Consider the following 27,312-nt stretch of genomic DNA (forward strand, 5'->3'; position numbering starts at 1 on the left):
GAAGTTGACGAAGTGGAGGAAGTTAGAAGTGGAAGAAGTGTAGGAAGTGAATGAAGTCAAGGAAGTGGACGAAGTGGACGAACTTGACGAAGTGGACGAATTGGACGAAGTGTAGGAAGTGGAGGAAGTGGAGGAAGTGGACGATGTGAAGGAAGTGGACGAAGTGGAGGAAGTGGACGATGAGGACGAAGTTCACCAACTTGACGAAGCTGACGAAGTGGACGAAATGCACAAAGTGGAGGAACTGGACGAAGTTGACGAAATGGACGAAGTTGACGAAGATGACGAAGTGGAGGAAGTCGAAAAAGTTGACGGACTGGAAGAAGGGGATGAAGTGAATGGAGTGGAGGAAGTGGAGGAAAGGGACGATGTTGAGGAAGTGGAGGAAGTGGGCGAACTTGACGAAGTGGACGAAATGGACGAAGTGGACGAAGTAGACGAAGATGACGAAGTGGAGGAAGTGGAAAAAGTTGACGGAGTGGAAGAAGTGGATGAAGTGAATGGAGTGGAGGAAGTGGACGAAAGGGACGATGTTGAGGAAGTGGAGGAAGTGAACGAAATGGAGGAAGTGTAGGAAGTGGACGAAGTGGAGGAAGTGGACAAACTTGACGAAGTGGACGAAATGAACGAAGTGGACGAAGTGGAGGAAGTGGAGGAAGTGGACGAAGTGTAGGAAGTGGACGAAGTGAATGAAGTGGACGAAATTGACGAAGTGGACGAAGTGGACGAAGTGTACGAAGTGGAAGAAGTTGACGAAGTGGAGGAAGTGGAGCAAGTGGAGAAAGTGGAGCAAGAGGACGAACTGGAAGAAGTGAAGGAAGTGGAGGAAGTGGACGAGGTAGACGAAGTAGAGGAAATGGACGAAGTTGAAGAACTTGACGAAGTGGAGGAAGTGGATGAAGTGGAGGAAGCGGACGAATAGGACGAAGTCGACGAAGTGGACGAAGAGGACGAAGTGGAAGAAGTGGATGAAGTGCACGAAGTTGACGACATGGACGAATTGGAGCAAGTTGAAGAAGTGGAGGAAGTGGACGAAGTAGACAAAGTTGACGAAGTGGACGAAGTGGAGGAAGTAGAAGAAGAGGACGATGTGAAGCAAATGGATGAAGTGGAGGAAGTGAAGGAAGTGGAATATGTGGACAAAGTTCACGAACTTGACGAAGCTGATGACGTAGACGAAATAGACAAAGTGGAGGAAGTGGAGGAATTAGACGAACTTGACGAAGTGGACGAAATCGACGAAGTGGAAAAAGTTGACGAAGTGGAGGAAGTGGAGGAAGTGGAAAAAGTTGACGAAGCGGAAGAAGGGGATGAAGTGAATGGAGTGGAGGAAGTGGAGCAAAGGGACGATGCTGAGGAAGTGGACGAATTGGAGGATGTGGAGGAAGTGCAGGAAGTGAACGAAGTGTAGGAAGTGGAGGAAGTGGGGGAAGTGGACGAACTTGACGAAGTCGAGGAAGTGGACGAACTTGATGAAGTGGACGAAATGGACGAAGTTGACGAAGTGGAGGAAGTGGAGAATGTGGATAAAGTGGAGGAAGTGGAAGAACTTGACAAAGTGGAGGAAGTGGACGAAGTTGAATAAGTGGACGAAGTTCACGAAGTGGACGAAGTTGACGAAGTGGAGGAAGTGGGGGAAGTGGACGAAGCTGACGAAGTTGACGAAGTGGAGGAAGTTAGAAGTGGAGGAAGTGTAGGAAGTGAATGAAGTGAAGGAAGTGGACGAAGTGGACGAACTTGATGAAGTGGACGAACTGGAGGAAGTGGAGGAAGTGGACGATGTGAAGGAAGTGGAGGAAGTGGAGGAAGTGGACGATGTGGACGAAGTTCACGAACTTGACGAAGCGGACGAAGTGGACGAAATGGACAAAGTGGAGGAAGTGGACGAAGTTGACGAAATGGACGAAGTTGACGAAGATAACGAAGTGGAGGAAGTCGAAAAAGTTGACGGATTGGAAGAAGGGGATGAAGTGAATGGAGTGGAGGAAGTGGAGGAAAGGGACGATGTTGAGGAAGTGGAAAAAGTTGAGGAAGTGGAAAAAGTTCACGGAGTGGAAGAAGTGGATGAAGTGAATGGAGTGGAGGAAGTGGAGGAAAGGGACGATGATTAGGAAGTGGAGGAAGTGGAAGAAATGGAGAAAGTGTAGGAAGTGGACGAAGTGGACAAAGCGGACGAACTTGACGAAGTGGACGAACTTGACGAAGTGGACAAAATGAACGAAGTGGACGAAGTTGGCGACGTGGACGAAGTGGAGGAAGTGGAGGAAGTGGACGAAGTGGAGGAAGTGGACGAAGTTGACAAAGTGGAGGAAGTGAATGAAGTGGACGAACTTGACGAAGTGGACGAAATGGACGAAGTGGAAGAAGTTGACGAAGTGGAGGAAGTGGAGGAAGTGGAGAAAGTGGAGCAAGAGGACGAAATGGAAGAAGTGAAGGAAGTGGAGGAAGTGGACCAAGTGGACGACGTAGACGAAGTAGAGGAAGTGGGCGAAGTTGAAGAACTTGACAAAGTGGACGAAGTGGATGAAGTGGAGGAAGTGAAGGAAGCGAACGAATAGGACGAAGTCAACGAAGTGGACGAAGAGGATGAAGTGGAAGAAGTGGACGAAGTGGACGAAGTTGACGACATGGACGAAGTGGAGCAAGTTGAAGAAGTGGACGATGTGCACGAAATGGACGAAGTAGAGGAAGTGGAGGAAGTGGAGGAAGTGGACGAAGTAGACGAAGTTGACGAAGTGGAGGAAGTGGAGGAAGTAGACGAAGAGGACGATGTGAAGGAAATGGATGAAGTGGAGGAAGTGGACGATGTGGACAAAGTTCACGAACTTGACGAAGCTGACGAAGTGCACGAAATAGACAAAGTGGAGGAAGTGTACGAACTTGACGAAGTGGACGAAATGGACGAAGTGGACGAAGTTGAGGAAGTGGAGGAAGTGGAAAAAGTTGACGAAGTGGAAGAAGGGGATGAAGTGAATGGAGTGGAGGAATTGGAGCAAAGGGACGATGTTGACGAAGTGGAGGAAGTGTAGGAAGTGGAGGATGTGGACGAACTTAACGAAGTGGAGGAAGTGGACGAACTTGACGAAGTCGACGAAATGGACGAAGTGGACGAAGTTGATGAAGTGGAGGAAGTGGACGAAGTGGAGGAAGTAGACGAAGTAGAGGAAGTGGACGAAGTAGAGGAAGTGGAAGAACTTGACGAAGTGGACGAAGTGGATGAAGTGGAGGAAGTGAACGATGTTGAGGAAGTGTAGGAAGTGGACGAGATGGAGGAAGTGGACGAAGGGGAGGAAGTGGACGAAGTGGAGGAAGTGGACGAACTTGACGAAGTAGAGGAAGTGGACGAACTTGACGAAGTGGATGAAATGGACGAAGTGGTCGAAATTGACGAAGTGGACGATGTGGAGGAAGTGGAGAATGTGGACGAAGTAGACGAAGTTGACGAAGTGGACGAAGTTGACGAAGTGGAGGAAGTGGAGGAAGTGGAGGAAGTGGAGGAAGTGGAGGAAGTGGAGGAAGTGGAGGAAGTGGGGGAAGTGGACGAAGTGGAGGAAGTGGAGGAAGTAGAGGAAGTGGACAAAGTGGACGAACTTGACGAAGTGGACGAAGTGGACGAAGAGGACGCATTGGACGAAGTTGACGACGTGGAGGAAGTGGACGAAGTGAATAAAGTGGAGGAAGTGGACGAAATCGACGATTTTGAGGAAGTGGAGGAAGTGGACGAAATGGAGGAAGTGGAGGAAGTGGAGGAAGTGGAGGAAGTGGAGGAAGAGGAAGAAGTAGATGAAGTAGACGAAGTGGAGGAAGTGGAGGAAGTGGACGAAGTTAACGAAGTGGTGGAAGTGGAGGAAGTGGACAAATTTGACGAAGTGGAAGAAGTACAAGAACTGGAAGAAGTGGAAGAAGTGGATGAAGTCGATGAAGTGAATGAAGTGGAGGAAGTGGAGGAAATACACGATGTTGAAGAAGTGGAGGAAGTGGACGAAATGGAGGAAGTGGAGGAAGTGGAGGAAGTGGAAGAAGTGGAGGAAGTTGACGAAGTGGACGAAGTTGATAAAGTTGACAAAGTGGAGGAAGTTGAGGAAGTGGAGAAAGTGGAAGAACTGGACGAAGTGGAAGAAGTTGACGAAGTGGACGAAGTGGACAATGTGGAGGATGTGGAGGAAGTGGACGAACTTGACGAAGTGGAGGAAATGGACGAAGTTGACGATGTTGACGAAGTGGAAGAAGTGCAGGAAGTGAATGAAGTGGAGGAAGTGGACGATGTTGAGAAAGTGGAGGAAGTGCACGAAGTTGACGAAGTGGAAGAAGTGGAAGAAGTTGAGGAAGAGGACGAAGTGGAGGAAGTGGTGGAAGTGGACGAACTGGAGGAAGTGGAGGAAGTGGACTAAGTGGACAAAGTGGAGGAAGTGGAGAAAGTGGAGCAAGGGAACGAACTTGACGAAGTGGACGAAATGGACAAAGTGGACGAAGTGGAGGAAGTGGACGAAGTGAAGGAAGTGGAGGAAGTGGACGAAGTTGACGAAGTGGAGGAAGTGAATGAAGTGGAAGAAGTGGAAGAAATGGACGATGTTGAGGAAGTGGAGGAAGTGGACGAAATGGAGGAAGTGGACGGAGTGGACGAACTTGATGAAGTGGACGAAAGGGACGAAGTGGACGAAATTGATGAAGTGGACGAAGTGGAGGAAGTGGAAGAACTGGACGAACTTGACGAAGTGGACGAAATGGACGAAGTGGACGAAGTTGTAGAAGTGGACGAAGTGGACAAACTGGTGGAAGTGGAGGAAGTGCAGGAAGTGGAGGAGGTGGAGGAGGTGGAGGAAGTAGAGGAAGTGGACGACGTTGACGAACTTGACGAAGTGGACGAAGTGGACGAAGTGGACGTAGTGGACGAAGTTGACGAAGTTGACGATGTGGAAGAAGTGCAGCAAGTGGAGGAAGTGGAAGAAGTGGACGAAGTTGACAAAGTGGAGGAAGTGGATGAAGTGGAGGAAGTGGAGGAACTGGAGGAAGTAGACGAAGTGGACGAAGTGGACGAAGTGGAGGAAGTGGACAAAGTTGACGAAGTGAAAGAAGTGTAAAAGTGGATGAAGTGGATGAAGTGAATGAAGTGGAGGAAGTGGAGGAAGTGGACGAAATGGAGGAAGTGGAGGAAGTGGAGGAAGTGGACACAGTGGACGAAGTGGAGGAAGTGGATGAAGTGGAGGAAGTGGAGGAAGTGGAGGAAGTAGGCGAAGTGGACGAATTGGACCAAGTCGACGAAGTGAAGGAAATGGAGGAAGTGGACAAAGTTAACGAAGTGGAAGAAGTTGATGAAGTGAATCAAGTGGAGGAAGTGGAGGAAATCAACGATCTTGAGGAAGTGGACGAAATGGAGGAAGTGGAGGAAGTGGACGAAATGGAGGAAGTGGAGGAAGGGGAGAAAGTGGAGGAAGTGGAGGAAGTGCACGAAGTGGAGGAAGTGAAGGAAGTTGACGAAGTGGAGGAAGTGGAGGAAGTAGTGGAAGTTGAAGAAGTGGAGGAAGTAAAGGAACTGGATGAAGTGGAGGAAGTTGACGAAGTGGAGGAAGTTGACGAAGTGGACGAAGTTGACGAAGTGGACGACGTTGACGGAGTGGACGAAGTGGAGGAAGTGGATGAAGTGGACGAAGTGGAAGAAGTGGACGAAGTGGAGGAAGTTGACGAAGTTGACGAAGTTGACGAAGTGGACGAAGTGGACGAAGTGGACGAAGTGGACGAAGTGGACGAAGTGGACGAAGTGGACGAAGTGGAGGAAGTGGAGGTAGTGGACGAACTTGACTAAATGGACGAAATGGAGGAAGTGGATGAAGTTGACGAAATGGAGGAAGTGGACGAAGTTGACGAATTGGAAGAAGTGTAGGAAGTGAATGAAGTGGAGGAAGTGGACGATGTGGAGGAAGTGACGGAAGTTGACGAAGTTGACGAAGTGGAAGAAGTTGACGAAGTGGACGAATTGGACGAAGTGGACGAAGTGGACAAAGTGCAGGAAGTGGAGGAAGTGGAGGAAGTGGACGTACTTGACGAAGTGGACGAAATGGACGAAGTGGACGAAGTGGAAGAAGTTGACGAAGAGGACGAATTGGAGGAAGTGGTAGAAGTGGAGGAAGTGGAGGAAGGGGACGAACTTGACGAAGTGGACGAAATGGAGGAAGTGGAGGAAGTGGAGGAAGTGAATGAAGTGGAGGAAGTGGAGGAAGTGGAGGAAATGGACGATGTTGAGGAAGTGGTGGAACGGAATGAAATGGAGGAAGTGGACAAAATGGAGGAAGTGGACGAAGTTGACGAAGTGGAGGAAATGGACAAATTGGATGAAGTGGACGAAATGGACGAAGTGGACGAAATTGACGAAGTGGACGAAGTGGAGGAAGTGGAGAATGTGGACGAAGTGGACAAACTGGAGGAAGTGGAGGAAGTGGAGGAATTGGAGGAAGTAGAGGAAGTGGACGAACTTGACGAAGTGGAGGAAGTTGACGGAGTGGACGAAATGGACGTAGTGGACGAACTTGACGAAGTTGATGACGTGGAGGAAATGGAGGAAGTGGACGAAGTGGAAGAAGTGGACCAAGAGGACGAAGTGGACGAAGTTGACAAAGTGGAGGAAGTGGATGAAGTGGAGGAAATGGAGGAAGTGGAGGAAGTAGACGAAGTGGACCAAGTGGACGAAGTGGACGAAGTGGACCAAGTGAACGAAGTGGAGGAAGTGAAGGAAGTGGACAAAGTTGACGAAGTGGAAGAAGTGGAAGAAGTGGATGAAGTGGATGAAATGAATGAAGTGGAGGAAGTGGACGAAATGGTGGAAGTGGAGGAAGTGGAGGAAGTGGACGAAGTGGAGGACGTGGATGAAGTGGAGGAAGTGGAGGAAGTAGACGAAGTGGACTAAGTGGACCAAGTCGACGAAGTGGAGGAAGTGGAGGAAGTGGACAAAGTTGACGAAGTGGAAGAAGTGGAAGAAGTGGATGAAGTGGATGAAGTGGAGGAAGTGGAGGAAGTGAATGAAGTGGATGAAGTAGATGAAGTGAATGAAGTGAAGGAAGTGGAGGAAATCGACGATGTTGAGGAAGTGGCGGAAGTGGAGCAAGTGGAGGAAGTGGAGGAAGTGGAGGAAGTTGACGAAGTGGAGGAAGTGAAGGAAGTAGAGGAAGTGGAAGAAGTGGAAGAAGTGGAGGAAGTGGAGGAACTAGACGAAGTGGAGGAAGTTGACGAAGTGGAGGAAGTGGAGGAAGTGGATGAAGTTGACGAAGTGGAAGAAGTGCAGGAAGTGAGTGAAGTGGAGGAAGTGGAGGAAGTGGACGAAGGTGACGAAGTGGAGGAAGTGGACGAACTTGATGAAGTGGACGAAGTGGACGAAATTGACGAAGTGGACGAAGTGGAGGAAGTGGAGAATGTGGACGAAGTGGAGGAAGTGGAAGAAGTGGACGAACTTGACAAAATGGACGAAATGGTCGAAATGGACGAAGTGGAGGAAGTGGAGGAACTGGAGGAACTGGACGAAGTGGAGGAATTTGACGAAGTTGACGAAGTGGACGAAGTTGACGAAGTTGACGAAGTTGACGAAGTTCACGAAGTGGACGAAGTTCACGAAGTGGACGAAGTGGAGGAAGTGGACGAAGTGGAGGAAGTGGGCGAAGTGGATGAAGTGGAGGAAATAGAGGAAGTGAATGAACATGACGAAGTGGACGAAGTGGATGAAGTGGACGAAGTGCACGAAGAGGACGAAGTGGAGGAAGTGGAGGAAGTGGAAGAACTGGACGAAGTGGATAAAGTGGACAAAGTGGACAAAGTGGACGAAGTGGAGGTAGTGGAGGAAGTGGACGAACCTGACGAAGTGGACGAAATGGACGAAGTTGGCGAAGTGCCCAAAGTGGACAAAGTGGAAGAAGTGAAAGAAGTGGAGGAAGTGGAGGAAATGGACGATCTTGAGGAAGTGGACGAAATGGAGGAAGTGCAGGAGGTGGAGGAACTGGAGAATGTGGACAAGTGGTTTGAAGTTGAAGAACTGGACGAAGTGGAGGAGGTGGACGAAGTTGACGAAGTGGACAAAGTTGACGAAATGGACGAAGTGGAGGAAGAGGAGGAAGTTGACGAAGTGGAAGAAGTGAAGGAAGTGGAGGAAGTGGAGGAAGTTGTGGAAGTTGACGAAATGGACAAAGTGGACGAAGTGGACGAAGTGGACGAAGTGGACGAAGATGACGAAGTGCACGAAGTGGAGGAAGTGGAGGAACTGGACGAAATTGACGAAGTGGAGGAAATGGACGAAGTGGACGAAGATGACGAAGTGCACGAAGTGGAGGAAGTGAATGAAGTGGAGGAAGTGGAGGAAATGGACGATGTTGAGGAAGTGGAGGAAGTGGACGAAATGGAGGAAGTGGACGAACTCGACGAAGTGGAGGAAGTGGAGGAAATGGACGAAGTTGACGAAGTGGACGAAGTTGACGAAGTTGACGAAGTTGACGAAGTGGGGAGGAAGAGGAGGAAGTGGTGGAAGTGGAGGAAGTGGAAGAAGTGGAGGAAGTGGAGGAAGTTGAGGAAGTGAAGGAAGTGGAGGAAGTGGAGGAGGTAGAGGAAGTGGACGAACTTCACGAAGTTGACGAAATGGACGAAGTGGACGAATTTGAGGAAGTGGACGAAGTTGAATAAGTGGACGAAGTTGATGAAGTTGACATACTGGACGAAGTGGGGGAAGTGGAGGAAGTGGACGAATTGGAGGAAGTGGAAGAAGTGGATGAAGTGGACGAAGTTGAGGAAGTGGAGGAAGTTGACGAAGTGGACAAAGTGGCTGAAGTGGAGAAAGTGCAGGAGGTGGAGGAAGTGGAGGAAGTTGACGAAGTGGAGGAAGTGGACGAAGTTGACGAAGTGGAAGAAGTGTAGGAAGTGAATGAAGTGGAAGAAGTGCAGGAAGTGCACGATGTTGAGGAAGTTGACGAAGTGGAGGATGTGAAGGAAGTGTACGAAGTGGACGTAGGGGAAGAACTTGACGAAGTGGACGAAAGGGACGAACTTGACGAAGTGGGCGAAGTGGACGAAGGGGACGAACTTGACGAAGTTGACGAATTGGACGAAGTGGAAGAAGATGATGAAGAAGTGGACAAAGAGGACGAAGTAGGCGAAGTGGAGGAAGTTTACAAAGTGGAGGAAGTGGAGGAAATGGAGGAAGTTGATGAACATGACGAAGTGGACGAAATGGACAAAGTGGACGAAGTTGAGGAAGTGGACGAAGGGGACAAACTTGACGAAATGGACGAAGTGGATGAAGTGGACGAAGGGGACGAAGTGGACGAAGGGGACGAATTGGACGAAGTTGACGAAGTTGGGGACGTGGACGAGGTGGAGGAAGTGCACGAAGTGGACGAACTGAAGGAAGCTGAAGAAGTGGACGAAGTGGAGGAAGTGGACGAAGTCCACGAAGTGGAGGAAGTGGAGGAAGTGGACGAAGTGGAGGAAGAGGACGAACCTGATGAAGTGGACGAAATGGACGAAGTGGATGAAGTGGACGAAGTTGACGAAGAGGAGGAAGTGGACAAAGTTGACGAAGTGGAAGAAGTGGATGAAGTGAGTAAAGAGGAGGAAGTAGAGGAAATGGACGATGTTGAGGAAGTGGACGACATGGAGGAAGTGGAGGAAGTGGACGAACTTGACGAAGCGGAGGAATAGATGAAGTGGATGAACTTGACGAAGTGGACGAAATGGACGAAGTAGACGAAGTGGACAAAGTGGAGTAAGTGGAAGAAGTTAACGAAGTGGAGGAAGTGGAGGAAGTGGAAAAAGTTAACGAAGTGGAAGAAGTGGATGAAGTGAATGGAGTGGAGGAAGTGGACGAAATGGACAATGTTGAGGAAGTGGAGGAGGTGGACGAGATGGAGGAACTGGACGAACTTGACGAAGTGGAGGAAGTGGAGGAAGTGGAAGAAGTGGACGATGTGGAGGACGTGGAGGAAGTGAACGAAGTGGACGAACTTGACGAGGTGGAGGAAGTGGACGAACTTGACGAAGTCGATGAAGTGGACGAGGTCGACGAAGTGGACGAAGTTGATGACATGGATGAAGTGGTGGAAGTGTAAGAAGTGGACAAAGTGGAGGAAGTGGAGGGAGTGGAGGAAGTGAACGAACTTCACGAAGTGGACGAAATGGACGAAGTGGACGAAGTGGAGGGAGTGGAGGAAGTGGACAAATTTGACGAAGTGGAAGAAGTGGAGGAGGAAGTGAATGAAGTGAAGGAAGTGGAGGAAATGGATGATGTTGAGGAAGTGGATGAAGTGGACGAAATGGAGGAAGTGGAGAAAGTGGAGGAAGTGGACGAACTTGACGAAGTGGAGGAAGTGGACGAACTTGATGAAGTGGGCGAAATGGACGAAGTGGACGAAGTTGACGAAGTGGAGGAAGTGGAGGAAGTGGAGAATGTGGATATAGAGGAAGAAGTGGAAGAACTGGACAAAGTGGAGGAAGTGGACGAAGTTGAATAAGTGGACGAAGTTGACGAAGTGCACGAAGTTGACGAATTGGACGAAGTGGGGGAAGTGTTGGAAGTGGAGGAAGTGGAGGAAGTGGAGGAAATGGAGGCAGTGGAAGAAGTGGAGGAAGTGGACGAAGTGGAGGAAGTGGACGAAGTTGACGAAGTGGAGGAAGTTAGAAGTGGAAGAAGTGTAGGAAGTGAATGAAGTCAAGGAAGTGGACGAAGTGGACGAACTTGACGAAGTGGACGAATTGGACGAAGTGTAGGAAGTGGAGGAAGTGGAGGAAGTGGACGATGTGAAGGAAGTGGACGAAGTGGAGGAAGTGGACGATGAGGACGAAGTTCACGAACTTGACGAAGCTGACGAAGTGGACGAAATGCACAAAGTGGAGGAACTGGACGAAGTTGACGAAATGGACGAAGTTGACGAAGATGACGAAGTGGAGGAAGTCGAAAAAGTTGACGGACTGGAAGAAGGGGATGAAGTGAATGGAGTGGAGGAAGTGGAGGAAAGGGACGATGTTGAGGAAGTGGAGGAAGTGGGCGAACTTGACGAAGTGGACGAAATGGACGAAGTGGACGAAGTAGACGAAGATGACGAAGTGGAGGAAGTGGAAAAAGTTGACGGAGTGGAAGAAGTGGATGAAGTGAATGGAGTGGAGGAAGTGGACGAAAGGGACGATGTTGAGGAAGTGGAGGAAGTGAACGAAATGGAGGAAGTGTAGGAAGTGGACGAAGTGGAGGAAGTGGACAAACTTGACGAAGTGGACGAAATGAACGAAGTGGACGAAGTGGAGGAAGTGGAGGAAGTGGACGAAGTGTAGGAAGTGGACGAAGTGAATGAAGTGGACGAAATTGACGAAGTGGACGAAATGGACGAAGTGTACGAAGTGGAAGAAGTTGACGAAGTGGAGGAAGTGGAGCAAGTGGAGAAAGTGGAGCAAGAGGACGAACTGGAAGAAGTGAAGGAAGTGGAGGAAGTGGACGAGGTAGACGAAGTAGAGGAAATGGACGAAGTTGAAGAACTTGACGAAGTGGAGGAAGTGGATGAAGTGGAGGAAGCGGTCGAATAGGACGAAGTCGACGAAGTGGACGAAGAGGACGAAGTGGAAGAAGTGGATGAAGTGCACGAAGTTGACGACATGGACGAATTGGAGCAAGTTGAAGAAGTGGAGGAAGTGGACGAAGTAGACAAAGTTGACGAAGTGGACGAAGTGGAGGAAGTAGAAGAAGAGGACGATGTGAAGCAAATGGATGAAGTGGAGGAAGTGAAGGAAGTGGAATATGTGGACAAAGTTCACGAACTTGACGAAGCTGATGACGTAGACGAAATAGACAAAGTGGAGGAAGTGGAGGAATTAGACGAACTTGACGAAGTGGACGAAATCGACGAAGTGGAAAAAGTTGACGAAGTGGAGGAAGTGGAGGAAGTGGAAAAAGTTGACGAAGCGGAAGAAGGGGATGAAGTGAATGGAGTGGAGGAAGTGGAGCAAAGGGACGATGCTGAGGAAGTGGACGAATTGGAGGATGTGGAGGAAGTGCAGGAAGTGAACGAAGTGTAGGAAGTGGAGGAAGTGGGGGAAGTGGACGAACTTGACGAAGTCGAGGAAGTGGACGAACTTGATGAAGTGGACGAAATGGACGAAGTTGACGAAGTGGAGGAAGTGGAGAATGTGGATAAAGTGGAGGAAGTGGAAGAACTTGACAAAGTGGAGGAAGTGGACGAAGTTGAATAAGTGGACGAAGTTCACGAAGTGGACGAAGTTGACGAAGTGGAGGAAGTGGGGGAAGTGGAGGAAGTGGAGGAAGTGGAGCAAGTGGAAGAAGTGGAGGAAGTGGACGAAGTGGGGGAAGTGGACGAAGCTGACGAAGTTGACGAAGTGGAGGAAGTTAGAAGTGGAGGAAGTGTAGGAAGTGAATGAAGTGAAGGAAGTGGACGAACTTGATGAAGTGGACGAACTGGAGGAAGTGGAGGAAGTGGACGATGTGAAGGAAGTGGAGGAAGTGGACGATGTGGACGAAGTTCACGAACTTGACGAAGCGGACGAAGTGGACGAAATGGACAAAGTGGAGGAAGTGGACGAAGTTGACGAAATGGACGAAGTTGACGAAGATAACGAAGTGGAGGAAGTCGAAAAAGTTGACGGATTGGAAGAAGGGGATGAAGTGAATGGAGTGGAGGAAGTGGAGGAAAGGGACGATGTTGAGGAAGTGGAAAAAGTTGAGGAAGTGGAAAAAGTTCACGGAGTGGAAGAAGTGGATGAAGTGAATGGAGTGGAGGAAGTGGAGGAAAGGGACGATGATTAGGAAGTGGAGGAAGTGGAAGAAATGGAGAAAGTGTAGGAAGTGGACGAAGTGGACAAAGCGGACGAACTTGACGAAGTGGACGAACTTGACGAAGTGGACAAAACGAACGAAGTGGACGAAGTTGGCGACGTGGACGAAGTGGAGGAAGTGGAGGAAGTGGACGAAGTGGAGGAAGTGGACGAAGTTGACAAAGTGGAGGAAGTGAATGAAGTGGACGAACTTGACGAAGTGGACGAAATGGACGAAGTGGAAGAAGTTGACGAAGTGGAGGAAGTGGAGGAAGTGGAGAAAGTGGAGCAAGAGGACGAAATGGAAGAAGTGAAGGAAGTGGAGGAAGTGGACCAAGTGGACGACGTAGACGAAGTAGAGGAAGTGGGCGAAGTTGAAGAACTTGACAAAGTGGACGAAGTGGATGAAGTGGAGGAAGTGAAGGAAGCGAACGAATAGGACGAAGTCAACGAAGTGGACGAAGAGGATGAAGTGGAAGAAGTGGACGAAGTGGACGAAGTTGACGACATGGACGAAGTGGAGCAAGTTGAAGAAGTGGACGAAGTGCACGAAATGGACGAAGTAGAGGAAGTGGAGGAAGTGGAGGAAGTGGACGAAGTAGACGAAGTTGACGAAGTGGAGGAAGTGGAGGAAGTAGACGAAGAGGACGATGTGAAGGAAATGGATGAAGTGGAGGAAGTGGAGGAAGTGGACGATGTGGACAAAGTTCACGAACTTGACGAAGCTGACGAAGTGCACGAAATAGACAAAGTGGAGGAAGTGTACGAACTTGACGAAGTGGACGAAATGGACGAAGTGGACGAAGTTGAGGAAGTGGAGGAAGTGGAGGAAGTGGAAAAAGTTGACGAAGTGGAAGAAGGGGATGAAGTGAATGGAGTGGAGGAATTGGAGCAAAGGGACGATGTTGACGAAGTGGAGGAAGTGTAGGAAGTGGAGGAAGTGGACGAACTTAACGAAGTGGAGGAAGTGGACGAACTTGACGAAGTCGACGAAATGGACGAAGTGGACGAAGTTGATGAAGTGGAGGAAGTGGACGAAGTGGAGGAAGTAGACGAAGTAGAGGAAGTGGACGAAGTAGAGGAAGTGGAAGAACTTGACGAAGTGGACGAAGTGGATGAAGTGGAGGAAGTGAACGATGTTGAGGAAGTGTAGGAAGTGGACGAGATGGAGGAAGTGGACGAAGGGGAGGAAGTGGACGAAGTGGAGGAAGTGGACGAACTTGACGAAGTAGAGGAAGTGGACGAACTTGACGAAGTGGATGAAATGGACGAAGTGGTCGAAATTGACGAAGTGGACGATGTGGAGGAAGTGGAGAATGTGGACGAAGTAGACGAAGTTGACGAAGTGGACGAAGTTGACGAAGTGGAGGAAGTGGAGGAAGTGGAGGAAGTGGAGGAAGTGGAGGAAGTGGAGGAAGTGGGGGAAGTGGACGAAGTGGAGGAAGTGGAGGAAGTAGAGGAAGTGGACAAAGTGGACGAACTTGACGAAGTGGACGAAGTGGACGAAGAGGACGCATTGGACGAAGTTGACGACGTGGAGGAAGTGGACGAAGTGAATAAAGTGGAGGAAGTGGACGAAATCGACGATTTTGAGGAAGTGGAGGAAGTGGACGAAATGGAGGAAGTGGAGGAAGTGGAGGAAGTGGAGGAAGTGGAGGAAGAGGAAGAAGTAGATGAAGTAGACGAAGTGGAGGAAGTGGAGGAAGTGGACGAAGTTAACGAAGTGGTGGAAGTGGAGGAAGTGGACAAATTTGACGAAGTGGAAGAAGTACAAGAACTGGAAGAAGTGGAAGAAGTGGATGAAGTCGATGAAGTGAATGAAGTGGAGGAAGTGGAGGAAATACACGATGTTGAAGAAGTGGAGGAAGTGGACGAAATGGAGGAAGTGGAGGAAGTGGAGGAAGTGGAAGAAGTGGAGGAAGTTGACGAAGTGGACGAAGTTGATAAAGTTGACAAAGTGGAGGAAGTTGAGGAAGTGGAGAAAGTGGAAGAACTGGACGAAGTGGAAGAAGTTGACGAAGTGGACGAAGTGGACAATGTGGAGGATGTGGAGGAAGTGGACGAACTTGACGAAGTGGAGGAAATGGACGAAGTTGACGATGTTGACGAAGTGGAAGAAGTGCAGGAAGTGAATGAAGTGGAGGAAGTGGACGATGTTGAGAAAGTGGAGGAAGTGCACGAAGTTGACGAAGTGGAAGAAGTGGAAGAAGTTGAGGAAGAGGACGAAGTGGAGGAAGTGGTGGAAGTGGACGAACTGGAGGAAGTGGAGGAAGTGGACTAAGTGGACAAAGTGGAGGAAGTGGAGAAAGTGGAGCAAGGGAACGAACTTGACGAAGTGGACGAAATGGACAAAGTGGACGAAGTGGAGGAAGTGGACGAAGTGAAGGAAGTGGAGGAAGTGGACGAAGTTGACGAAGTGGAGGAAGTGAATGAAGTGGAAGAAGTGGAAGAAATGGACGATGTTGAGGAAGTGGAGGAAGTGGACGAAATGGAGGAAGTGGACGGAGTGGACGAACTTGATGAAGTGGACGAAAGGGACGAAGTGGACGAAATTGATGAAGTGGACGAAGTGGAGGAAGTGGAAGAACTGGACGAACTTGACGAAGTGGACGAAATGGACAAAGTGGACGAAGTTGTAGAAGTGGACGAAGTGGACAAACTGGTGGAAGTGGAGGAAGTGGAGGAAGTGCAGGAAGTGGAGGAGGTGGAGGAGGTGGAGGAAGTAGAGGAAGTGGACGACGTTGACGAACTTGATGAAGTGGACGAAGTGGACGTAGTGGACGTAGTGGACGAAGTTGACGAAGTTGACGATGTGGAAGAAGTGCAGCAAGTGGAGGAAGTGGAAGAAGTGGACGAAGTTGACAAAGTGGAGGAAGTGGATGAAGTGGAGGAAGTGGAGGAACTGGAGGAAGTAGACGAAGTGGACGAAGTGGACGAAGTGGAGGAAGTGGACAAAGTTGACGAAGTGAAAGAAGTGTAAAAGTGGATGAAGTGGATGAAGTGAATGAAGTGGAGGAAGTGGAGGAAGTGGACGAAATGGAGGAAGTGGAGGAAGTGGAGGAAGTGGACACAGTGGACGAAGTGGAGGAAGTGGATGAAGTGGAGGAAGTGGAGGAAGTGGAGGAAGTAGGCGAAGTGGACGAATTGGACCAAGTCGACGAAGTGAAGGAAATGGAGGAAGTGGACAAAGTTAACGAAGTGGAAGAAGTTGATGAAGTGAATGAAGTGGAGGAAGTGGAGGAAATCAACGATCTTGAGGAAGTGGACGAAATGGAGGAAGTGGAGGAAGGGGAGAAAGTGGAGGAAGTGGAGGAAGTGCACGAAGTGGAGGAAGTGAAGGAAGTTGACGAAGTGGAGGAAGTGGAGGAAGTAGTGGAAGTTGAAGAAGTGGAGGAAGTGGAGGAACTGGATGAAGTGGAGGAAGTTGACGAAGTGGAGGAAGTTGACGAAGTGGACGAAGTTGACGAAGTGGACGACGTTGACGGAGTGGACGAAGTGGAGGAAGTGGATGAAGTGGACGAAGTGGAAGAAGTGGACGAAGTGGAGGAAGTTGACGAAGTTGACGAAGTTGACGAAGTGGACGAAGTGGACGAAGTGGACGAAGTGGACGAAGTGGACGAAGTGGACGAAGTGGAGGTAGTGGACGAACTTGACTAAATGGACGAAATGGAGGAAGTGGATGAAGTTGACGAAATGGAGGAAGTGGACGAAGTTGACGAATTGGAAGAAGTGCAGGAAGTGAATGAAGTGGAGGAAGTGGACGATGTGGAGGAAGTGACGGAAGTTGACGAAGTTGACGAAGTGGAAGAAGTTGACGAAGTGGACGAATTGGACGAAGTGGACGAAGTGGAGGAAGTGGAGGAAGTGGAGGAAGTGGACGTACTTGACGAAGTGGACGAAATGGACGAAGTGGACGAAGTGGAAGAAGTTGACGAAGAGGACGAATTGGAGGAAGTGGTAGAAGTGGAGGAAGTGGAGGAAGGGGACGAACTTGACGAAGTGGACGAAATGGAGGAAGTGGAGGAAGTGGAGGAAGTGAATGAAGTGGAGGAAGTGGAGGAAGTGGAGGAAATGGACGATGTTGAGGAAGTGGTGGAACGGAATGAAATGGAGGAAGTGGACAAAATGGAGGAAGTGGACGAAGTTGACGAAGTGGAGGAAATGGACAAATTGGATGAAGTGGACGAAATGGACGAAGTGGACGAAATTGACGAAGTGGACGAAGTGGAGGAAGTGGAGAATGTGGACGAAGTGGACAAACTGGAGGAAGTGGAGGAAGTGGAGGAATTGGAGGAAGTAGAGGAAGTGGACGAACTTGACGAAGTGGAGGAAGTTGACGGAGTGGACGAAATGGACGTAGTGGACGAACTTGACGAAGTTGATGACGTGGAGGAAATGGAGGAAGTGGACGAAGTGGAAGAAGTGGACCAAGAGGACGAAGTGGACGAAGTTGACAAAGTGGAGGAAGTGGATGAAGTGGAGGAAATGGAGGAAGTGGAGGAAGTAGACGAAGTGGACCAAGTGGACGAAGTGGACGAAGTGGACCAAGTGGACGAAGTGGAGGAAGTGAAGGAAGTGGACAAAGTTGACGAAGTGGAAGAAGTGGAAGAAGTGGATGAAGTGGATGAAATGAATGAAGTGGAGGAAGTGGACGAAATGGTGGAAGTGGAGGAAGTGGAGGAAGTGGACGAAGTGGAGGACGTGGATGAAGTGGAGGAAGTGGAGGAAGTAGACGAAGTGGACTAAGTGGAACAAGTCGACGAAGTGGAGGAAGTGAAGGAAGTGGACAAAGTTGACGAAGTGGAAGAAGTGGAAGAAGTGGATGAAGTGGATGAAGTGGAGGAAGTGGAGGAAGTGAATGAAGTGGATGAAGTAGATGAAGTGAATGAAGTGAAGGTAGTGGAGGAAATCGACGATGTTGAGGAAGTGGCGGAAGTGGAGCAAGTGGAGGAAGTGGAGGAAGTTGACGAAGTGGAGGAAGTGAAGGAAGTAGAGGAAGTGGAAGAAGTGGAAGAAGTGGAGGAAGTGGAGGAACTAGACGAAGTGGAGGAAGTTGACGAAGTGGAGGAAGTGGAGGAAGTGGAGAAAGTGGATGAAGTTGACGAAGTGGAAGAAGTGCAGGAAGTAAGTGAAGTGGAGGAAGTGGAGGAAGTGGACGAAGGTGACGAAGTGGAGGAAGTGGACGAACTTGATGAAGTGGACGAAGTGGACGAAATTGACGAAGTGGACGAAGTGGAGGAAGTGGAGAATGTGGACGAAGTGGAGGAAGTGGAAGAAGTGGACGAACTTGACAAAATGGACGAAATGGTCGAAATGGACGAAGTGGAGGAAGTGGAGGAACTGGAGGAACTGGACGAAGTGGAGGAATTTGACGAAGTTGACGAAGTGGACGAAGTTGACGAAGTTGACGAAGTTGACGAAGTTCACGAAGTGGACGAAGTTCACGAAGTGGACGAAGTGGAGGAAGTTAATGGAGTGGACGAAGTGGAAGAAGTGGAGGAAGTGGAGGAAGTTGATGAAGTGGACGAAGTGGAGGAACTGGAGGAAGTGGACGAACTTGAGGAAGTGGACGAAATGGATGAATTGGACGAAGTTGACGAAATGGAGGAAGTGGACGAATTTGACGAAGTGGAAGAAGTGTAGGAAGTGAATGAAGTGGAGGAAGTGGACGATGTTGAGGAAGTGGAGGAAGTGTACGCAATTGACAAAGTGGACGAAGTGGAAGAAGTTGACGAAGTGGACGAATTGGACGAAGTGACGAAGTGGACGAAGTGGAGAAAGTGGAGGAAGTGGAGGAAGTGGACAATGTGGAGGAAATGAAGGAAATGGAGGAAGTGGAGGAAATGGAGGAAGTGGAGGAAGTGGAGGAAGGGGACGAACTTGACGAAGTGGACAAAGTTGACGAAGTGGAGGAACTGGACAAAGTTGACGAAGTGGAGGAAGTGAAGGAAGTGGAGGAAGTGGAGGAAATTGACGATGTTGAGGAAGTGGAGGAAGTGGACGAAATGACGGAAGTTGAGGAAGTGGACAAAATGGAGGAAGTGGACGAAGTTGACGAAGTGGAGGAAGTGGACGAACTTGATGAAGTGGATGAAAGGGACGAAGTGGACGAAATTGATGAAGTGGACGAAGTGGAGGAAGTCGAGAATGTGGACGAAGTGGAGGAAGTGGAAGAACTGGACGAACTTGACAAGGTGGGCGAAATGGATGAAATGGACGAAGTGGATAAACTGGAGGAAGTGGAGGAAGTGGAGGAAGTGGAGGAAGTGGAGGAAATGGAGGAAGTGGAGGAAGTGGAGGAAGTAGAGGAAGTGAACGAAGTTGACGAACTTGACGAAGTGGACGAAGTGGACGTGGAGGAAGTGGATGAAGTGGACGAAATGGAGGAAGTGGAGGAAGTGGAGGAAGTGGAAGAAGTTAAGGACTTGGACGAAGTGGACGAAGTGGAGGAAGTGGAAGAAGTTGACGAAGTGGAGGAAGTGGAGGAAATAAAGGAAGTGGAGGAAGTGGACGAAGTGGAGGAAGTGGAGGAACTGGACGAAGTGGAGGAAGTTGACGAAGTTGACGAAATGGAGGAAGTGGAGGAAGTGGATGAAGTGGACGAAGTGCAGGAAGTGGAAGAAGTGGAGGAAGTGGAGGAAGTTGACGAAGTGGACGAAGTGGAGGAAGTGAAGGAAGTGGAGGAAGTTGGCAAACTTGACGAAGTGGACGAAATGGACGAAGTGGACCAAGTTGACGAAATGGAGGAAGTGGACGAAGTTGACGAAGCGGAACAAGTGCAGGAAGTGAAGGAAGTGCAAGAAGTGGACGATGTTGAGGAAGTGGAGGAAGTGCACGAGGTTGACGAAGTGGACGAAGTGGAAAAAGTTGACGAAGTGGACGAAGTGGACGAATCGGACGAAGTGGACGAAGTGGATTAAGTGGACGAAGTGGACGAAGTGGACGAAGTGGACGAAGTGGAGGAACTGGACGAACTTCACGAAATGAAGGAAGTGGAGGAAGTGGACGAAGTGAATGAAGTGGAGGAAGTGGAGAAATGGATGATATTGAGGAAGTGGACGAAATGGAGGAACAGGAGGAAGTGGAGGAAGTGGACGAACTTGACGAAGTGGAGGAAGTGGACGAACTTGATGAAGTGGACGAAATGGACGAAGTGGACGAAATTGACGAAGTGGACGAAGTGGAGGAAGTGGAGAATGTGGACGAAGTGGAGGAAGTGGAAGAATTGGACGAACTTGACAAGGTGGACGAAATGGACGAAGTGGACAAAGTGGAAGAAGTGCACAAACTGGAGGAAGTGGAGGAAGTGGAGGAAGTGGAGGAAGTGGTGGAAGTAGAGGAAGTGACTGAAGTGGACGAACTTGACGAAGTGGACGAAGTGGACGTGGAGGAAGTGGACGAAATGGAGGAAGTGGAGGAAGTCGAGGAAGTGGAAGAAGTGGAGGACTTGGACGAAGTGGACGAAGTGGAGGAAGTTGACGAAGTGGAGGAAGTGGAGGAAGTTGATGAAGTGGAGGAAGTGGAAGAAGTGGACGAAGTGGAGGAAGTGGAGGAACTGGACGAAGTGGAGGAAGTTGACGAAGTTAACGAAGTGGACGAAGTTGACGAAGTTGAGGAAGTGGAGGAAGTGGAGGAAGTGGATGAAGTGGACGAAGTGGAGGAAGTGGAAGAAGTGGACAAAGTAGAGGAAGTGGAGGAAGTTGAGGAAGTTGAGGAAGTTGAGGAAGTGGACGAAGTGGAGGAGGTGGAGGAAGTTGAGGAAGTGGAGGAAGTGGAGGAAGTGGACGAAGTAGACGAAGTTGACGAACTGGACGAAGTGGAGAAAGTGGAGGAAGTGGACGATGTGGACGAAGTTGACGAACATGACGAAGCTGACAAAGCTGACGAAGTGGAGGAAGTGGAGAATGTGGACAAAGTGGAGGAAGTTGAACAACTGGACGAAGTGGAGGAAGTGGACGAAGTTGACGATGTGGCCGAAGTGGACGAAGTGATGGAAATGGAGGTAGTGGAGGAAGTGGACGAAGTTGGCGACGTGGACGAAGTGGAGGAAGTGGAGGAAGCGGAGGAACTGGAAGAAATGGACGAAGTGGACAAACTTGACGAACTGGACAAAGTTTAAGAAGAAGATGAAGAAGTGGACGAAGAGGACGAAGTAAAGGAAGTGGACGAAGTGGACGAAGTGGAGGAAGTGGACGAGGTAAACGAAGTTCACGAAGTGGACGAAGTTGACGAAATGGAGGAATTGCACGAGGAGGAGGAAGTGGAGGAGGAGGTGGACGAAATGGAGGGAAGGGACGAAGTGGACGAAGTTGATGAAGTTGGCGACGGGGACGAAGTGGAGGAAGTGGAGGAACTGGAGGAACTGGAGGAAGTGGACGAAATGGACGAAGTGGAGGAAGTGGACGAAGTCGACGAAGTGGAGGAAGTGGAGGAAGTGGAGGAAGTGGAGGAAGTGGACGAACCTGACGAAGTGGACCAAATGGACGAAGTGGACAAAGTTGACGAAGTTGACGAAGTGGACGAAGTGCACGATGTGGATGAAGTGGACAAAGTTGACGAAGTGGGAGAAGTGGATGAAGTGAATGAAGTGGAGGAAGTAGAGGAAATGGACGATGTTGGGGAAGTGGAGGAAATGGACCAAATGGAGGAAGTGGAGGAAGTGGAGGAACAGGAGGAAGTGGAAGAAGTGTACAAAGTGGACAAAGTGGAGGAAGTAGTGGAGGAAGTGGAGGAAGTGGACGAAATTGACGAAGTTGACGAAATGGACGAAGTGGACGAAGTTGACGAAGTGCAGGCAGTGGAGGAAGTTTACGAAGTGGAAGAAGTGGAGGAAGTGAATGAAGTGCAGGAAGTGGAGGAAATGGACGATGTTGAGGAAGTGGAGGAAGTGGACGAAATGGAGGAAGTGGACGAACTTGACAAAGTGGAGAAAGTGGAAGAAGTGGACGAACTTGATGAAGTGGACGAATTAGACGAAGTGGTCGAAGTAGGCAAAGTGGACGAAGTGCACGATGTGGATGAAGTGGACAAGGTTGACGAAGTGGAAGAAGTGGATGAAGTGAATGAACTGGCGGAAGTAGAGGAAATGGACGATGTTGAGGAAGTTGAGGAAATGGACCAAATGGAGGAACTGGAGGAAGTGGAGGAACAGGAGGAAGTCGAAGAAGTGTTCGAGGTGGACAAACTGCAGGAAGTAGAGGAAGTAGTGGAGGCAGTGGAGGAAGTGGAGGAAGTGGAAGAAGTGGATGAAGTGGAGGAAGTGGACGAAGTGGACGAAGTTGACGAAGTGGACGAAGTGGACGAAGTTGACGAAGTTGACGAAGTTGAAGAAGTGGACGAAATGGAGGAAGAGGAGGATGTGGAGGAAGTGGAAGAAGTGGACGAAGTGGAGGAAGTGGAGGAAGTTGAGGAAGTTAACGAAGTGGACGAAGTGGACGAAGTGGAGGAGGTGGAGGAAGTGGACGAAGTAAACGAAGTGGACGAAGTGGACGAAGTTGACGTAGTGGAGGAAGTGGACGAAGAGGAGGAAGTGAAGGAGGTGGACGAAATGGAGGCAGTGGACGAAGTTGGCGACGTGGACGAAGTTGACGTAGTGGAGGAAGTGGACGAAGAGGAGGAAGTGGAGGAGGTGGACGAAATGGAGGCAGTGGACGAAGTTGGCGACGTGGACGAAGTGGAGGAAATGGAGGAAGTGGAGGAAGTGGAAGAAATGGACGAAATGGACGAAATGGACGAAGTGGAGGAAGTGGACGAAGTGGACGAAGTTGACGAAGTGGACGAAGTGGTAGAAGTGGACGAAGTGGACAAAGTGGAGTAAGTGGAGGAAGTGGACGAACCTGACGAAGTGGACGAAATGGACGAAGATGACGAAGTTGACGAAGTGGACGAAGTGGACTAAGTGGACGAAGTGGAGGAAGTGGACAAAGTTGACGAAGTGGAAGAAGTGGATGAGGTGAATGAAGTGGAGGAACTAGAGCAAATGGACGATGTTGAGGAAATGGAGGAAGTGGAAGAAATGGAGTAAGTGGAGGAAGTGGAGGAGGTCGAAGAACTTGTCAAAGTGGGCGAAATGGTCGAAATGGATGAAGTGGAGGAAGTGGAGGAAGTAGACGAAATTGACGAAGTGGACGAATTTGACGAAGGGCAGAATGTGGACGAGGTGGAGAAAGTGAAAGAAGTGGAGGAAGTAGACGAAGTTGACGAAGTGGACGAAGTGGACGAAGTGGACGATGTTGACGAAGTGGAGGAAGTGGAGGAAGTGGGCGAAGTGGAGGAAGTGGGCTAAGTGGAGGAAGTGGAGGAAGTTGACGAAGTGGACGAAGTGGATGAAGTCGAGGAGGTGGAGGAACTGGAGGAAGTGGACGAATTGGACAAAGTGGAGGGAGTGGTGGAAGTGGAGGAAGTGGAGGAAGTGGACGAAACTGACGAAGTTGACGAAATGGACGAAGTTGACGAAGTGGACGGAGTGGAGGTAGTGGAGGAAGTGGACAAAGTTGACGAAGTGGAAGAAGTGAATGAAGTGGAGGAAGTGGAGGAAATGGACGATCTTGAGGAAGTGGACGAAATGGAGGAAGTGGAGGAAGTGGAGGAAGTGGACGAGGTGGAGGAAGTGGACGAACTTGACAAAGTGGAGGAAGTGGAAGAAGTGGACGAACTTGAAGAAGTGGACGAAGTTGACGAAGTGGAGGAAGAGGAGGAAGTGGACGAAGTGGACGAAGTGGAAGAAGTGGACAAAGTGGAGGAAGTGGAGGAAGTTGAGGAAGTTGAGGAAGTGGACGAAGTGGAGGAGGTGGAGGAAGTTGAGGAAGTGGAGGAAGTGGAGGAAGTGGAGGAAGTAGACGAAGTTGACGAACTGGACGAAGTGGACAAAGTGGAGGAAGTGGAGGAAGTTGACGAAGTGGAGGAAGTGGACGAAGTGGACAAAGTGAAGGAAGTTGATGAAGTGGAGGAAGTGGAGGATGTGGAGGAAGTGGAAGAAGTGGACGAAGTGGAGGAAGTGGAGGAAGTGGAGGAAGTTGAGGAAGTTAACGAAGTGGACGAAGTGGACGAAGTGGAGGAGGTGGAGGAAGTGGACGAAGTAAACGAAGTGGACGAAGTGGACGAAGTGGACGAAGTGGACGAAGTTGACGTAGTGGAGGAAGTGGACGAAGAGGAGGAAGTGAAGGAGGTGGACGAAATGGAGGCAGTGGACGAAGTTGGCGACGTGGACGAAGTTGACGTAGTGGAGGAAGTGGACGAAGAGGAGGAAGTGGAGGAGGTGGACGAAATGGAGGCAGTGGACGAAGTTGGCGACGTGGACGAAGTGGAGGAAATGGAGGAAGTGGAGGAAGTGGAAGAAATGGACGAAATGGACGAAATGGACGAAGTGGAGGAAGTGGACGAAGTGGACGAAGTTGACGAAGTGGACGAAGTGGTAGAAGTGGACGAAGTGGACAAAGTGGAGTAAGTGGAGGAAGTGGACGAACCTGACGAAGTGGACGAAATGGACGAAGATGACGAAGTTGACGAAGTGGACGAAGTGGACGAAGTGGACTAAGTGGACGAAGTGGAGGAAGTGGACAAAGTTGACGAAGTGGTAGAAGTGGATGAGGTGAATGAAGTGGAGGAACTAGAGCAAATGGACGATGTTGAGGAAATGGAGGAAGTGGAAGAATTGGAGTAAGTGGAGGAAGTGGAGGAGGTCGAAGAACTTGTCAAAGTGGGCGAAATGGTCGAAATGGATGAAGTGGAGGAAGTAGACGAAATTGACGAAGTGGACGAATTTGACGAAGGGCAGAATGTGGACGAGGTGGAGAAAGTGGAAGAAGTGGAGGAAGTAGACGAAGTTGACGAAGTGGACGAAGTGGACGAAGTGGACGATGTTGACGAAGTGGAGGAAGTGGAGGAAGTGGGCGAAGTGGAGGAAGTGGGCTAAGTGGAGGAAGTGGAGGAAGTAGACGAAGTTGACGAAGTGGACGAAGTGGACGAAGTGGACGATGTTGACGAAGTGGAGGAAGTGGAGGAAGTGGGCGAAGTGGAGGAAGTGGGCTAAGTGGAGGAAGTGGAGGAAGTTGACGAAGTGGACGAAGTGGACGAAGTGGAAGAAGTGGACAAAGTGGAGGAAGTGGAGGAAGTTGACGAAGTGGAGGAAGTGGACGAAGTGGACAAAGTGAAGGAAGTTGACGAAGTGGAGGAAGAGGAGGAAGTGGACGAAGTGGACGAAGTGGAAGAAGTGGACAAAGTGGAGGAAGTGGAGGAAGTTGAGGAAGTTGAGGAAGTGGACGAAGTGGAGGAGGTGGAGGAAGTTGAGGAAGTGGAGGAAGTGGAGGAAGTGGAGGAAGTAGACGAAGTTGACGAACTGGACGAAGTGGAGGAAGTGGACGAAGTGGACAAAGTGAAGGAAGTTGATGAAGTGGAGGAAGTGGAGGAAGTGGACGATGGGGACGAAGTTCGCGAACTTGACGAAGCTGGCAAAGTGGACGAAATGGACAAATTGGAGGAAGTTGAGGAAGTGGACGAACTTGACAAAGTGGACGAAATGGAGGAAGTGAACGGAGTTGACGAAGTTGACGAAGTCCACGAAGTGGACGAAGTGGAGGAGGTGGAAGAAGTGGACGAAGTGGACAATGGTTACAAAGTGGATGAAGTGGATCAAGTGAATGGAGTGGAGGAAGTGGAGGAAATTGATGATGTTGAGGAAGTGGAGGAAGTGGAGAAAGTTGACGAAGTGGAGGAAGTGGAAGAAGTGGACGAACTTGACGAAGTGGAGGAAGCTAACGAACTTGACGAAGTGGACGAAATGGTCGAAGTGGACGAAGTTTACGAGGTGGAGGAAATGGAGAATGTGGACAAAGTGGAGGAAGTTGAAGAACTGGACGAAGCGGAGGAAGTGGACGAAGTTGACGATGTGGCCGAAGTGGACGAAGTGATGGAAATGGAGGAAGTGGAGGCAGTGGAGGAAGTGGCCGAAGTGGAGGAAGTTGGCGACGGGGACGAAGTGGAGGAAGTGGAGGAAGTGGAAGAAATCGACGAAGTGGACGAACTTGACGAACTGGACAAAGTTTAAGAAGAAGATGAACAAGTGGACGAAGAGGAAGAAGTGGAGGAAGTGGACGAAGTGGAGGAAGTGGACGAGGTAAACGAAGTTCACGAAGTGGACGAAGTTCACGAAATGGAGGAAGTGCACGAAGAGGAGGAAGTGGAGGAGGAGGTGGACGAAATGGAGGCAAGGGACGAAGTGGACGAAGTTGATGAAGTTCGCGACGGGGACGAAGTGGAGGAACTGGAGGAAGTGGAGGAACTGGAGGAAGTGGACGAAATGGACGAAGTGGAGGAAGTTGACGAAGTTGACAAAGTGGAGGAAGTGCAGGAAATGGATGAAGTGGACGAAGTGGAGGAAGTGGAAGAAGTGGAGGAAGTGGAGGAAGTTGACGAAGTGTACGAAGTGGAGGAAGTGGAGGAAGTGGACAAGCTTGACGAAGTGGACGAAATGGACCAAGTTGACGAAATGGAGGAAGTGGATGAAGTTGACGAAGTGGAAGAAGTGCAGGAAGTGGACGATGTTGAGGAAGTGGAGGAAGTGCACGAAGTTGACGAAGTGGACGAACTGGAAGAAGTTGACGAAGTGGACGCAGTGAATGAAGTGGACAAAGTGGAGGAAGTGGAGGAAGTGGAGGAAGTGGACGAACTTGACGAAATGAAAGAAGTGGACGAAGTGGAGGAAGTGGACGAAGTGGAGGAAGTGTAGGAAGTGGACGAAGTGAATGAAGTGGAGGAAGTGGAGAAATGGATGATGTTGAGAAATTGGACGAAATGGAAGAACTGGAGGAAGTGGACGAAATTGTCGAAGTGGATGAAGTGGAGATTCACTTCATCCACTTCTTCCACTTCTCGAAGTGGAAGAAGTGGATGAAGTGGATGAAGTCAATGAAATGGAGGAAGTGGAGGAAATCGACGATGTTGAGGAAGTGGAGAAAGTGGACGAAATGGAGGAAGTGGACGAAGTGGACGAAGTGGAGGAAGTAGACGAAGTAGACCAAGTGGACGAAGTGGACCAAGTCGACGAAGTGGACGAAGTGGAGGAAGTGGACAAAGTTGACGAAGTAGAAGAAGTGGAAGAAGTGGATGAAGTGGATGAAGTGAATGAAGTGGTGGAAGTGGAGGAAATCGACGATGTTGAGGAAGTGGAGGAAGTTGACGAAATGGAGGAAATGGAGGAAGTGGAGCAAGTGGAAGAAGTGGAGGAATTGGACGAAGTGGATGAAGTGGAGGAAGTGGAGGAAGTTGACGAAGTGGAGGAAGTGGAGGAAGTAGAGGAAGTGGAAGAAGTGGACGAAGTGGAGGAAGTTGAGGAATTAGACGAAGTGGAGGAAGTTGACGAAGTTGACGAACTGGAGGAAGTGAAAGAAATGGAGGAAGTTTACGAAGTGGAGGAAGTGGACAAACTTGACGAAGTGGACGAAATGGACGAAGTTGACGAAATGGAGGAAGTGGATGAAGTTGACCAAGTGGAAGAAGTGGAGGAAGTGGACGATGTTGAGGAAGTGG

This window comes from Vigna umbellata, chromosome 7, assembly GCF_029865625.1.
Source record: "Vigna umbellata cultivar VRB3 chromosome 7, Vumbellata_1.0, whole genome shotgun sequence".
Lineage (NCBI taxonomy): Eukaryota > Viridiplantae > Streptophyta > Magnoliopsida > Fabales > Fabaceae > Vigna > Vigna umbellata.